This window comes from Phyllopteryx taeniolatus, chromosome 16 (assembly GCF_024500385.1).
Source record: "Phyllopteryx taeniolatus isolate TA_2022b chromosome 16, UOR_Ptae_1.2, whole genome shotgun sequence".
Lineage (NCBI taxonomy): Eukaryota > Metazoa > Chordata > Actinopteri > Syngnathiformes > Syngnathidae > Phyllopteryx > Phyllopteryx taeniolatus.
In genome coordinates this window covers 18441237-18454715 of record NC_084517.1, presented here as the reverse complement: position 1 = coordinate 18454715, position 13479 = coordinate 18441237, and the positions used below count along the sequence as shown (strand labels likewise).

At 41.9% G+C, this 13479-nt stretch overlaps 1 long non-coding RNA gene across 1 annotated transcript; it reads right to left on the bottom strand.

Moving 5' to 3' along the window:
- Positions 1-6891: 6891 nt before the first annotated feature.
- Positions 6892-12286, bottom strand: LOC133466431 (uncharacterized). The gene is made up of 3 exons (XR_009784935.1): positions 12196-12286; positions 7877-8051; positions 6892-7801 (listed from the first exon to the last, which is right to left on the bottom strand). It is a non-coding gene; the product is annotated as an uncharacterized LOC133466431 (long non-coding RNA).
- Between the last annotated feature and the right edge of the window lie 1193 nt (positions 12287-13479).

Genomic DNA, 13479 nt, shown 5'->3' with positions numbered 1-13479 from the left:
CTTGTGATTGAGTCTTGATTTGTCATGAATGTGCGGCAAAAGGTTATCTAAGATGATGGGAAATCATGGAGCTTTAATTGAATTAAGTCAGTGCTTATTTTGGATTTCATTTATTCAATATACTCATTGTAATCTTATATGGGAAAATGTAATGACTTGAAAGAACACACATACCGGTGTTAACATTTGAAAATCGTCACCCTAATCGTATATGTGTCTAAGTCCTTTTTAACTCAATGTCAAAATAGCAAGAAAAAATACCAATGGGCTTGCAATTGTTTTGTTTTTCTCTTTCTGTCTGCGTTGTTTGTCAGCCATCAGGTCATGGTCATCCGCAAAGGTTGAATCAAAGCAACTGGATTCTTGTTTTTTGAATTATAATTTTTTTTTTTTTCACATTTTCCGAAAACGTTAAAAAATGACAGGCAGTTATGCTTTTACGCTGATGAAATGTAAGCAACACCACCGAAAAAAGAAACAAAAATCACCAATCCACCAATTTTTTTTTTGCTTTAACTTGTGAGCAAAAACGTAAGATGCGAACGCTTTGGATGGTGGCAGTGAACTCAACTCACTTCACAACAATCAGAAGTTTGGCAGATAGAAACAATTCTTAAAGAAAGTGGCTCCAAGCTGTTTACTGGCGCTCCCAGTTGAAGTTTAATGTCAAACTAAGCAGAACAAAGAGAACTACGCCTTGTGCATTTAAAACAGCCATATAACCTGAGTCCGCTAGCTTGATGCTAACACATATTGGGAATTGCCATAACTATTAATTGCCAAGCCATAGAGTTTCGCTCATTACTGGGATGCACAACAGGACCCCTGTGGACTGCACTACGGTGTCACGGTGGGGTCAAAACTCCCCATCTGGACTTGTCATCATCGTCTCTCCTTTCCTACCCGACGAGAGAAAGGCTGCCAAGGTTCTCGGCGATACAAACGCACACGCCTACATACGTGAGGTACGCCGAACGAGCGTGTCGAGATCTATGCGTTAACGGTCAAAACGTGCCGGTCACAGTTATCGGTGAACTAACTGATTTAAAGCGCTTCTCCAGATGTCTCCATTACCCCATAAGCTAAGATTTCTGACTCGTGAAAGCATGCTGACAAGTGAGCAAAAGAATCAAATGGGCAGGATTCAGCATCGTGCGTATCAATTACAGTCGAGTGTTTTATTTTCATCATTTCCGATGTGAAGTTTGTGTTCCACCTCCGATTTCGTATGCTCCGCATTAAATATACAATCGCGCTCCACTTGCACACGCTCCAAATTCAATAAAGGCGTCTCCATTTTAGGTGCCACGAGTTGAAGACATCAAAGCAGGGTTCTTCAGCTTCTAAACATGGCCGCCATGCGATGCCTCCCCGGGGTGGCCCCTCGCTGATGGATGGCCTCACACTGGAGCCTCGCAACTTTCCACAAGAAGCAGGTCTGGAGAGCGTATCTAACAAGCATTTTCAGAACCTCATGACTGATGGCGCAAGGCTGGAGTGGACAGATGAAATACATTTATGTATGGTAAACATATGTACCCCAAACACCAAACCCTAACCTAACCTCAACTTAAACCCTTCGGTACACACATAAAGAAATCGGGTTGTTTTTGTCCCGACCAAGCACGTCGGGAACGGGCCCATACTATTTACGAGGGATAGGGACTGGGCCAGACCGCCAATAGCGGAAATCCGCAGAATTGACAGCCATTATAATTGCACTGAAAAAAAAAATGTTTTAAAGCCAAAGAATTTTTGAATAAGCAGGGATAATCCACCAATAAGTGTTTTGTGGGTTGTCCCCCCCATACACACACAAAAGAAAAAAATGGAAAAAAATTGGAAAATCTGCGGGTGCCGAGCCGCAAGCATGCGGGGTCCACTGTATAGTGTATGTTAAGCGTCAAAATGTTGTTTCGCTATACGAACACCAAGGGGTCACTGGTTTCTTCCGTTGTGAGTGAGGGTCAGTTGCCAGGTGTGCGGGTGTGACTTGCCAACTGCAATTTCTTTTGCGACTGTCCAGTTCAGGGCGCGGCTGGCCTTACTCTAACCTAAACTTTAAGCACAACTCTAACCCTATTCAAACCATCACCCTACCTTTAACCCTCAACCCAACTCTTGGAATTGAAATTACTCAACCAAAGCTTGAGATTCTTCCACGCAGATTCCAGCAAATGAAAGGCTTCCTGCTGAGCTGCCAAATCCCGCAGGTTGCACTTCTTTGTTGACGTCTTTTCTTCTTCACGCTTGTGTTTGAAAGTGTGACAAAGGCGCTGCAAAGTGTAACACTTCAGCGTATGAAAGGTAACAGGAGAAACCCCAAGGAAACGCCCCCGCAGCAGCACAGCAACAGTTTGTGTCGCCGCACCAAGCGGGAATTCACCCCGGCAGATGGTGAGGGCCCTGAGGCAACGCTACACCCTGGGACCCGGATACCTAATCAGACCCATTGAGTCACTCACCTGCTGCTCGGGCCGCTCACAATGTTATTTCATCTCCCTGACTTATTGTGGGCTCCCGTCGGTGATAATGACAAGCGAGGGGAGCCGCTAACTGGCTCTCCCCGGAGAGAGGCGGGATCATGGGAAACCTCGTGGTAATCCATCCCCGCGTCTTTCGCTTCCTCTCCGTGATCGTGTTTCTCGTGCGAAGAGCTTCTGCAGGCTTTGATTTGGAGGCCGCTTATGGTTGTTTTTGTATGTAAACATTGATGCTTTGAGATGGACGATGACAATCGACGTTGGATTTGTGCCTTTGTGTCGAAATTGAGAACATTCCGCAAAACAACCTGTCAAACAAGTCGTTTTTTTTGTTTTAAATCACGGTTTGATGGTTGCTTCATTCAAAGTATTACAGTGAACCCTCATTTATCATGTGGGATATGTTACAGAACACACTAAACAAAACACATTTGCCAAACACACATCGTAAATGCATTTGATCATGTGCCTTTCGGAGGCGGGGCCTGATGGTGTGGCGTGTGCGTGTCTGGGCGTGAGCTGTGGCTGACAGCAGCTCCTGCACGAGAGTTCTCCCTGCGTTCAATTGAAATGTGCATTGGCAACAATGGCTCTCCTTTTCCTCAAGCGAGGGCATCACCGTAAGTAAGATACAGTAAGCACCCACAAAAAGATCATTTCAAAAATGAGGGGAAAAAAAGGTATGGAAAGAATGATGTGACGCCATATTGTTGGGGCTACTCTGTACGCAAAAACGAGGAAAAGAATTTGCTATGAAATTTGATAAACGGGAGGACCATGTCTGGTAAGTTTACTTTTACAATAGAAGCAAATACTTCTTGAGCCTTGAAGGCCACTGTAGTCGGTCCTGCTTACATAGTTCCTTAACCACAATTGCTTGCACTTTATCCTCATTGCTGTCTAGTTTATGTTTCATGTGCCATTGTTATTGGGTAACAAAGGGGAGGAAGCGAATCGAGACATTCACAATGATGGAAAGATAGCAAAAAGGGACAATCTTCCTGTTTGGCCACAAAGAGAGAACAAAGAGATGAAATGGAAAGGAACACACCTCATCACTGTCACATGGTTGCCTTTGTAGTCATACTATCGTTGTGGAAACCTGTGTTCTGTGTCAGTGCGGAGACATTGCTGGGTGGCTGCTCCAGAAAGATGATCAGTTATTGAACAAATAGCACAAATCCGCCATCAGAATTTCCTCAGACTTCGGAGGGAGGAATTCCCTTCTCACAGTATCCCCGCTGTCTTCCCAAATGGCGTCTCGAAAAGCCACCAAAAAACGACCCCGAGTGTGACCCCCCAGAGCACTCCATGGTGGTCATAGCCCCGGGTGATCCTCACTGATAACCCCGTGTGTGCCATTGTGCGCCTGGCAACCAGAACAGTCCTGTTTGTGTCAAACATGATGGAGATAACAGCCATTCTCAAACATTCCCAAAAGTAGAAAAAACAAATCATAAATTCCCATAGGAAGTCATACAAGCACATCTTATCTTCAGGAGAGATAGCATCTTTTAAAGCCCACACAATTCAAAGCCAGGGAATTGTGATGCCTTAAAAAAATAATAAAGCTTAGTTTTTATCGACGGCAGTTACTGTATTATTGGATGCAAGGAAACAATCCAAGCCTTTTTTTTCTGGTGGATGAATATATTTTATTCTATTTGAAATTTTCTTCAATTGACATGCACCTAAAATTGTATATCTAAATATATATTTTAAAAAACACACATCTGGAAAAACATTTAACATACAAAATATACGTCATCATACATCATATAAATACAGATCCAGATACAAATCCTATAATTTCTTTTCCAGGTCCTGTGAAGCAACTTGTTGCTAGGCAGACCTCCTAGGATGCAATTATATGTAGACAGACCATAACAATACTCACACGTATATACTTTTATCCTATGCAATAAAAAGAAAAAAAAGAGACTAATATTAGTACCATACGGAGGAGCTGAGATACTCCATGTATAATAATCTGTATGCCTGTATTATACCGCCCCCAGGTGGCCAAGGTGCACACACCAGAAGGAAGCACACAATGTCCATTGAACTAAAGCAAAAATGGTGTAATTTCTTTACATTCTATTTAATGACATCATTACTGTATGTTTTAATGAAGTACAATATTATGGAGGGCTATTTTTCATATTAAAAAAAATATATATATATATATATTGTTTTGGAAGAGTGGAACGGATTCATGGCATTTTCATTCATCTCAATGGGACAAGATGATTTGAGATGGTTTGAGTTATGAGCGTATAAGCGCTGTCACAGAACGAATTAAACTTGTATCTCAAGACACCACTGTATTCAAAATATAGTTTTCTTAAATCCGGCTACTTGTTGTTAAAGCTTTTTATGCTGTTAGCTGGACATGCTAATGTGCGAGCTAGCAGTTTGCTGGGTTTACAGCTTTGAATTTTGGTTCTAGAAATGCAAAATAAAAAACATGACTGTTTTTAAAAGTTTCTTTTAAAGGGAAAGGGAATTTTAGTTTAGTTTCATTACCCTTGCAGATATCAGCGTATCAATCGAGTTGAACGTGCATTAGTTTTAAAGCATACCATGGGCAGATGTTATCAATGGCTGCTTTAATTTGTACGACAGCGCTGGGGGAATAAGTCAACTCGGTTTTAAGCACCGGTCAATCACATCTCTTATCGAGGCATCCACTTGTTTTCTTTTCATTCACAGTGGAAAAAACGGGGTGTGGGGTGTGTGTGGGGGGTGATTTAATGAGACACGCATGGAATAAAGGAAAAAGGAGGGGGGGGGGGGGGGGGGGAATCAAAGCTGCTCAGCCACATCCTCGTCCAGCATAAACATCACAGCAGAGTCAACTTCCTCTGCTCGCACTGCTGCACACACTTCCTGAGGGGATCCAGATACGTACGGCATCACATTGCAGGCCGTCCTCTGCGACAGCGCTCGTCATCTGCAATGTCCTCGTATTACTGTCGCTCTTCTATTTTGGTCACAGACGCACTGACACGTCTTCACTTAGTAGGTAGTAAGTAGTGGCAGTAAACAATACTGTATACTGGACCACTGCATACTCACGGTTCTGCACAAATCTGCGGATTTGTAGTTGTTTTATTATTACTTTACTTTCAAGTGTAATATACAAGAGCTACAACTTTAATCTACCGGTACAGTGATACTTTGAGATACGAGTGACCCGATTGACGAGTTTTTCTTGATCAAGAGATTTTTTGCTTTGGCTTACGAGCGCACACACTTGAGATACGAGCGCTTTATGGTGGCAAACTCAATTCAACTCACTTCTCAATAAGCACCACTTTAACAAATGGTTAACATTTCATCAAAAAATAAGGTTTTAAGCTGTTTAATGCCACTTCCAGTTTAAGTTTATGGTCAAACAAAGCATAAAATAGAGAATTACACATTGTATATGTAAAACAACCACAGCTTTTTGCCTTTAGAAAGTCCGCTAGCTTAATGCTAATAAACAACGATCAAATGAATGGAAAACGCCATTGACATGCTAACAGTTAGCATCAACAGTCACAGTTTTTGTACCCTGTTTAAGAAACTGTTTAATGCTTTACATTCTATTTCATCATTTTATTATTCTGTGTTTTTATAAACTACTATATTATAGAGCGCTATCTTCCTTAATAAAAACGCAATTTTTTTCTTGGGGGGTTGAAACAGATTAATGGCATTTTCATTCATTTCAATGGGGAAAGATGATTTGAGATAAGAGTGTTTTGAATTAAGAGGACGGACACAGAACAAATTAAACTTGTATTTGAAGGCACCGCTGTATATGCTTTTCCATTTTTGCCTTTATTTGTCATAGTGCTGTTTCCAGGAAATAACTTTCTTCAGGCTTTAATTGGCTCAAATGGTCTTCAATTGAGGTATGGATGGACATATAATAACACGCTTAATTTTGGGATGTGGATTTGAGTGTACTCCATCAGGGAGGCTGAGCTGCAAGGGCAAATGAAAGGCAGCTTTGGCTGGACTCGCACATAATCTCACAGTTCCAGGATTGTTTTACAAACCAACATTATTATCGAGGATCAATCGTCTCACATTAGCCATCCGCACTAATTCGGTTTGTTCTCCAGTTTATTTTTGATTTGCGTACTCGACGGCAGCAGATTCATATCTCCTGTGGCCGGAGCCCAGTGGCCACAACCCTGCCGGCCTCCAGCATCTGTACTCTCAGTGACCGTATAGCTTGGGGAAAAATATGGCTCTTAAGGCTCTAATTGAAGATGTGATTGGAGAGGGGAGCGTGGGGGGGGGGGGGGGGCGGGAACAGCAGATACTTGAGAGTTTTCGCAGCCCGCGGCGAGTCCCACCCAGGGAGGCCAGAGAGGAAGCAGTGCAGCTGGAGGTCAAAGTTGCCTGGCTCACTTCATCGTCACTGTTTGTCTTCGTATTATTCCAGTCGACGCCAACACACTGAAAAGAGCTTGACCTTGGATCAAGTCCAAGGACTCTTCTTTTTTGTCCCCTTTAGGAGATGCTGACCGGTACAAAGCTTGTGCAAGAATAGCTTTAACGATACTGTGCATTTCAATGCGTGGCATGAAGAACCACCAACAATTTGTAATCAGCGGTTACTTTATTAGGTACACCTCAACAAGCTGATGACGCTGATGTACATTTTTCCTGATTGCAATACAACCCGCCAAAGTGGCGAGTGGGAGTGGTGGTGCTACACGCCACAGATGAAATTACAATGTACAATTGTACAATGTTATAGATCGGTATTTTCCTGATTAAAAATTGTGTCTGGAACGGATTAATAACATTTCTATGCATTTCGATGGGGAAAGATGATTTGAGTGTTTTGAGTCTGAGACGAGCCTGGTCACGGATCAAATTAAACTAGTATCTCAAGGCATCACTATGTCATAAAAACAATATTACTGTTCATATTAAAATGTATAAAGTTACTAATAACGTAAATGTGCTGGTGTTTTTTTTATATCATCTCATTGGATTGTGTAGGTGTACCTAATAATGTGGCCTGGGAGTGTAGCTTAGTGATGCTATTTCCACTACAGGCGAGGCGAACTTTGGCAGGCAATAGCGAAAGCGCGCTTGCATCTGATCTATTCAATACGTGTCTATGAAAGGGAGCAGCTGAGTTGAACTCCCTGGGACTGGATGGGAATAATCACCCGCGTTCTCATGATCAAGACCACCCGCCACCCGCCAACCTGACTCTCATCCTCACAGACTGTCAAGGAGGCTTCCTGGAGATGTCCAGGCCGGGTCAGAGACAGTGACCCGGGAAGTCGGGAGCTTTTCCGTCAATACTGCGGAGACAAAGAGGAGTCAGGGAGGATGGTGAACCTTTTTCCTGCTTATGTTATTTTGATATGTAGGCCTACCTGTTTTGTTTTCTGCTCACGCACTGATGAGGCTTCCATGTTTGTATTGGCCCATGAGCGTACCGCCATTCTAATTTTTTTTCTTGTAGGCAACAGTAGTCTCAGCAGCTCCTTTGGTCATTTGTCTCCAACGTGACTTTTGCACACATTGGACACAACATTAGGTTCACCTGTACTAAAGAGACACAAGAAGTGTATTACCATTTATAAATTATAACAATTCTAACAGTCTATATTGTTGAATGCATTGCTTCTATTCGGTCCAAATATGTGGTTATTCCCAGAAGGTTTACAAGGAATGTTCCCCATCGACTGCATGTGGAATGTGTTTATTCATGCTCTGTGTGCTTGTCCTTCATCTTACCCCACAATAGCTCAGCGGAGAAATGATCGTCCTCAAGATGCATCTCTAATCTCTACCCGACTGAAGTTCAAGAGGTTTTCCACGTTCTGCCACTCCAACAAAAGCCCTTACATCTTGACCCAGGGTTCCGACCCGTCTAATGTTATACAAAGCATCCATCACAGGCCAAGAGGTGAGCCTCTGACCTGCAAGCATTGTCGCAACGGTTCGTTGTGGTTGATCCAAGAACCCTCAGCGGAATGGACAATGGAGTTTCCACAACAAAAGAAGACTGGGAGCTATTGTGTTTGGAATCTCTGTAAACAAGTGTCCCCAGGCCATCCTGGATAAATGTCATAATGTGATTGTCTTCTGAGTAGATGAATGCAGTAAAAACACAGTCTAATTCCTGGTGATATGATTAAAAAAAAAATCTTTACAGGGGGAAAAATTTTGCTAATTATTTTAACCTAATGTTAAACACTTCTCAAGTGTCATAACATGTCTGTGACATGCTTTTGTTAAAATACCCCAAGGATCAAGAATTACACTAAAGCAAAATTTAAAAAAAGCCTACTAGAACATTAGAAAGTTATTTGGGGGGGGGGGGGGGGGGACACTTGAAATGGTGGCAGGCTGACTTCCATTTCATATTAATTTGAATGTAATTTATTCTGAACACACCCACATCCCTCTTATATGAGGGTGTGTACACTGGTGCAACCACATTATCTCAGGTTTTTATTTTTACTTCCTCTCTCAAAATGATGAATTGAGTTGTATAGGTTATAGGCTACATTAATAGTGGAAAATGTTTTGAAATGATTTGCTTGGTCTCATTTTTTGATTTCACAAAAATATGGCATTTGAACAGGGGTGTGTAGACTTCTGATATTCACTGTCTGTCCCCTGCACAGCCATAAACAACCACAAAGTATCCCACCAATTAATTATGGCACTGCACAGTGGTAACTTGACATATGAGTTTTTCCAAGTTACGAGTCATCACTTGGTTGATTTTTCGCTTCGTGTTGCGAGCCAAAATGTTAGTTACTAACGAGCTTCAGTTAGACTGCTGCATCAGTGAAATTCATCCATCCATTGTCTACACCGCTTATCCTCACTAGGGTCACGGGTATGCTGGAGCCTATCCCAGCTATCTGCGGGCAGGAGGCAGGCTACACCCTGAACTGGTTGCCAGCCAATCGCAGGGCACATATAAACAAACAAGCATTCGCACACACATTCATACCTATGGACAATTTAGGGTCTTCAATTAACCTACCGTGCATGTTGTTGGGATGTGGGAGCAAAGCAGAGTACCCGTAGAAAACCCACACAGACACGGGGAGAACATGCAAACTCCACACAGGCGGGGCCGGGATTTGAACCCCGGTCCTCAGAACTGTGAGGCAGATGTGCTAACCAGTCAACACCGTGCCGCCACCAGTGAATTTCTGTCCTATATTGAACAGGACAAACAGTCGAACGCAAATGCAAAATGAAAACACTTGCAAGGAGCATGGAGCGGATGCTAACACTCCACTTTGACTGGAAAGTAGTACAGTGTGTGTGTGACATGGCTACATTATACTTTATAAAACCATTTGTTTGTCTTTACATTCTCTTGATATAATTTTAAAATACAGTGCTTCTTTTGACGAAAAACTTAACCCCAAAAAATTATTTTGTTACTTTTGTTACTGTATGCATGAGCTGCCGACCGCACCCAAAATGTTCCTGGACCTCTCAAAAGTACCGCAGGGTAGCCCAATGGTCCTCCAAAAGATCCTTGTTCTGGGGTCAAAATGCTCTGTACAATAAAAGTTCACCAAAACAATGAAAACGTCATCACGGCCATAGGAGACGATTCACGTGACTGAACAATCTCTTAGCATGGCTCAGCGGGCGGCTTGGTGATGCCGCCTGTCGCTGTGGCAACCAGCTCTGTGTGTTGTCAGAGACGTTCCCTTTTGCCCTGACCCCTTCCCACGGTGGCGGCACACTTTCCCCCCCAGGGATATTTTGCACGCAACATCTGCCCTGTCTGACACCCCCTCCCCCCTCTCAAGCCCTCCGAAGGACAGATGAAGAGCTTTGTAGGCATCCAGAAAACACCTGCTGAGTGAGTCAGAGGTCAGCGTTAAAGACTTAGCTTGTAATTTTAACTTTCATTAACTCTTTCTTAACATTGTACAGGCTTATTCACTAAATATAGTATAAAGTAGTACAAAAATGTTGATGAATTAGTAGACGTGACTTCTTTTTATAATGCCACGTTCTGGAAAGGTGCTTCTTGCAGCGACACAACTGCCAGTATTATATAACTTATACAGACAGTAATAGGGCTATACTGTATATATTTTGTGTATTATGGACATAAAAATACAGTAGTTTACTACACTTTCACTTTTGACTGTAGATTTACTGTACTCACATTTAAAGGAAAAACAATATTAAAACATAATAAAAAAACTGAATAGACATCCTATAAAACCATCCATCCATCCATCCATCCATTTTCTGAGCCGCTCATCCTCACATGGGTCGCGGGAGTGCTGGAGCCTATCCCAGCTATCATCGGGCAGGAGGCGGGGTACACCCTGAACTGTTTTTTTAAATGTATGTTTTATATGATTTTTACTCATGTTCCCCCCTCCCCCAAAGTCAAACAAAGCCTTTACTGTCGGGATGCTTTATTTGTTATTTTTTTCTTAATGTCGTGCAAGGTTTTATACCAGCCTTTTCCCAGCTTGTCTTGTGGTCATGCGCAATCAGCGCAATGAGTGGGAGTTCCCCTGCTGTGTCCATTCTGAAGGAATCAACTGGGCCTTCATCAATCTGCAATGGCATTCTCAAATAGCTCATCCACAATGGGACGTTCTCTCTTTTTCTGGGCCTCCCTCTCTCTTTTTTTTTTGTGGCAGATGGCTTTGCCTCAGGGCTATTCACGCCAAGCCCCAATGAATTGTTTGTGCTCCAGGGATCAAGGCAAAGGACCTTTGCTGCTCCTCCTTCAGGGGAGCAGAAGTTGCATTTCACCTCTATCCTTCATTGTGAAACAAAGAATATATAGCAAAGTATATAGAAAATGCTCTTATTTCCCAGCTAGAAAGTTGTCTAAATATCAATAGTCCATAAAAAAAAAAAAAGAAAAAGAAAAAAAGGAGTGGGGTTTGTGGGCAACAAATTAAATCATGTGGGATAGATGAGGGGGATTTCAGATGGCTACTCCCGACACATGTTGGGGGAGACGTGTCAGGGTGGCCACCTTTTATTCTTTAGCTATCTTTAGCATCGGCTAGTTATGGCGGTACGTCGCTAGATCGATAGATTGGTAGAGAGTGACACTAGATCGTTGGTAAAAGAAAATAAGGATCACTTTTAAAAGAAAATAGATGTTTTTTAGTAGTTCAAAATACTTGTTTCACTAGCTAGATAAATAGCCAGCGGAATTCACGTCAGCCAGCATTACCATCGGCTAGCTACGTAGGTAGGTAGCTAATAATGATGGATGATATATTGGTAATTGATGTATATTCTTGAAAAGTAAATATACTGTATGTTGTTAACTAGTTCGAGCCATTTGGTACACTAGCAAGCTCCACAGCAAGCTGAATCTACCTCAAGTAGCATTAGCATCAACTAGCTAGACAGCAGAAATACTGAGGGATGATATTTAGTAACAAAATAGATAGCTTGATAGCTAAACATATCTGCTAGTGTTACGCTATAGAGAGTAATGATTTTTGAAAGAAACATATATATAGTTAACGAGTGAGTGAGTTAGTAAGTTGTTTTAGACTGGCCAGATGGTGACCTAGCATAGGCTATTAGCAAGCCAGTATATAGATAGATATTATATATGTATGTAGTTAACTCGTCAGTGTTATTTATTTGTTTAGCAAACAAGCAAGAATTTGCCTCAGCTAGCATTAGCATCTGCTTTATGTTTAGTAACATCAAGCTTTCTTACCATTAGCGTCACGCAACTTCAGCTCTTTCTGTTGCTTGTCTCGCTGCTTGTGCTGTGGCGGTCAGGTTGGGATTGGGGGGGCGCGTTTAACACATCTGTTGTCTCCGTGTGAGGCACGTCTGCTCATAGAGATGCTTTCATTGAGCCCAGAAAGGAGCACTAAGGGGGGCCCCCTGATAGATAGCTCTTCATTCCAATGGGGAAGGGCGAGGGGGATAATGGGAAGAATGGGGGAAGCCATCAGTCCAGCACACCTCTTTCTTCATGAACCCTAAACATCCGTTTGAAAGGTTTAAACAACCTCAGTCGCAGCCTAATCGGCTTCAGCACGTTTCCCACCTGTGAGGGTGCTGATTCTTTACGATGTCTCGTGATGCACAAGGACAGAATTATCTGTAGTATGTTCCTCGCTCTGTTCCTTCAGCTTTTTTGTGTGATACTTATTATATCTGTGCTACCAGCTATGATCCCAAAACACTTTGATATCGTTTCAAACTCATTTTACATTACCCTTAAAAATAAATTGCTGACGGATGCAACAAGTGCGAGTGTACATGCACATGTGGCAAAGACTCTCCGTAACATCCACTTAACAACCCAGGTTAAACTTAGCTCCCCCACGACATACAAAGCTTGTCTCTCACTCAAGATGTGTCACGTCACCAAACTTCCTTGACACCAATGCCTGTACAGCTCTCCTATTTGGACATAATAATTAGATTTCTAAAATTTCTAAATACAGAATTTTTTTTTTGTATATAGTTTTCTTAGCAGATATAGAAGGTGGGCAAAGAGAGACCCGCAGGCCACATAGAGCGCGCTCTGTTCTAAAATCTGGCCCACCAAGTATTTACATTAGCAAGAATTTACCCATTTTTACACCGTATTGGTCAATCCAAATTCATGTATACTTTTTGTTCATTTATCTCATTAAATATTTGGTTAGTATATTTATTTGTAATAATACAAATAAACATTTTAAATATACATTTGATCCTTCTATTTATTTTATTAAACAATTGGTTATTAATTATAATTAATCATAAATAATAAAATAAAAACATGAGAAGAAAGTATTTCATTTAAAAAATAAAGTATTTGACATATTTTAACAAATATTTACATCTTCAAATCTGTGAATGACCTGGCTCTTCTTTCTGTTTTTAAATCAAACACGGCCTTTGAGCACAAACGTTTACCCACCCATATAAAGATCATTTGAGAGTCGTTTGCCATTTGGGATTCGGAGCAGGCAGGCCAGAGTTTCATCCGCTGGAGTGGTGG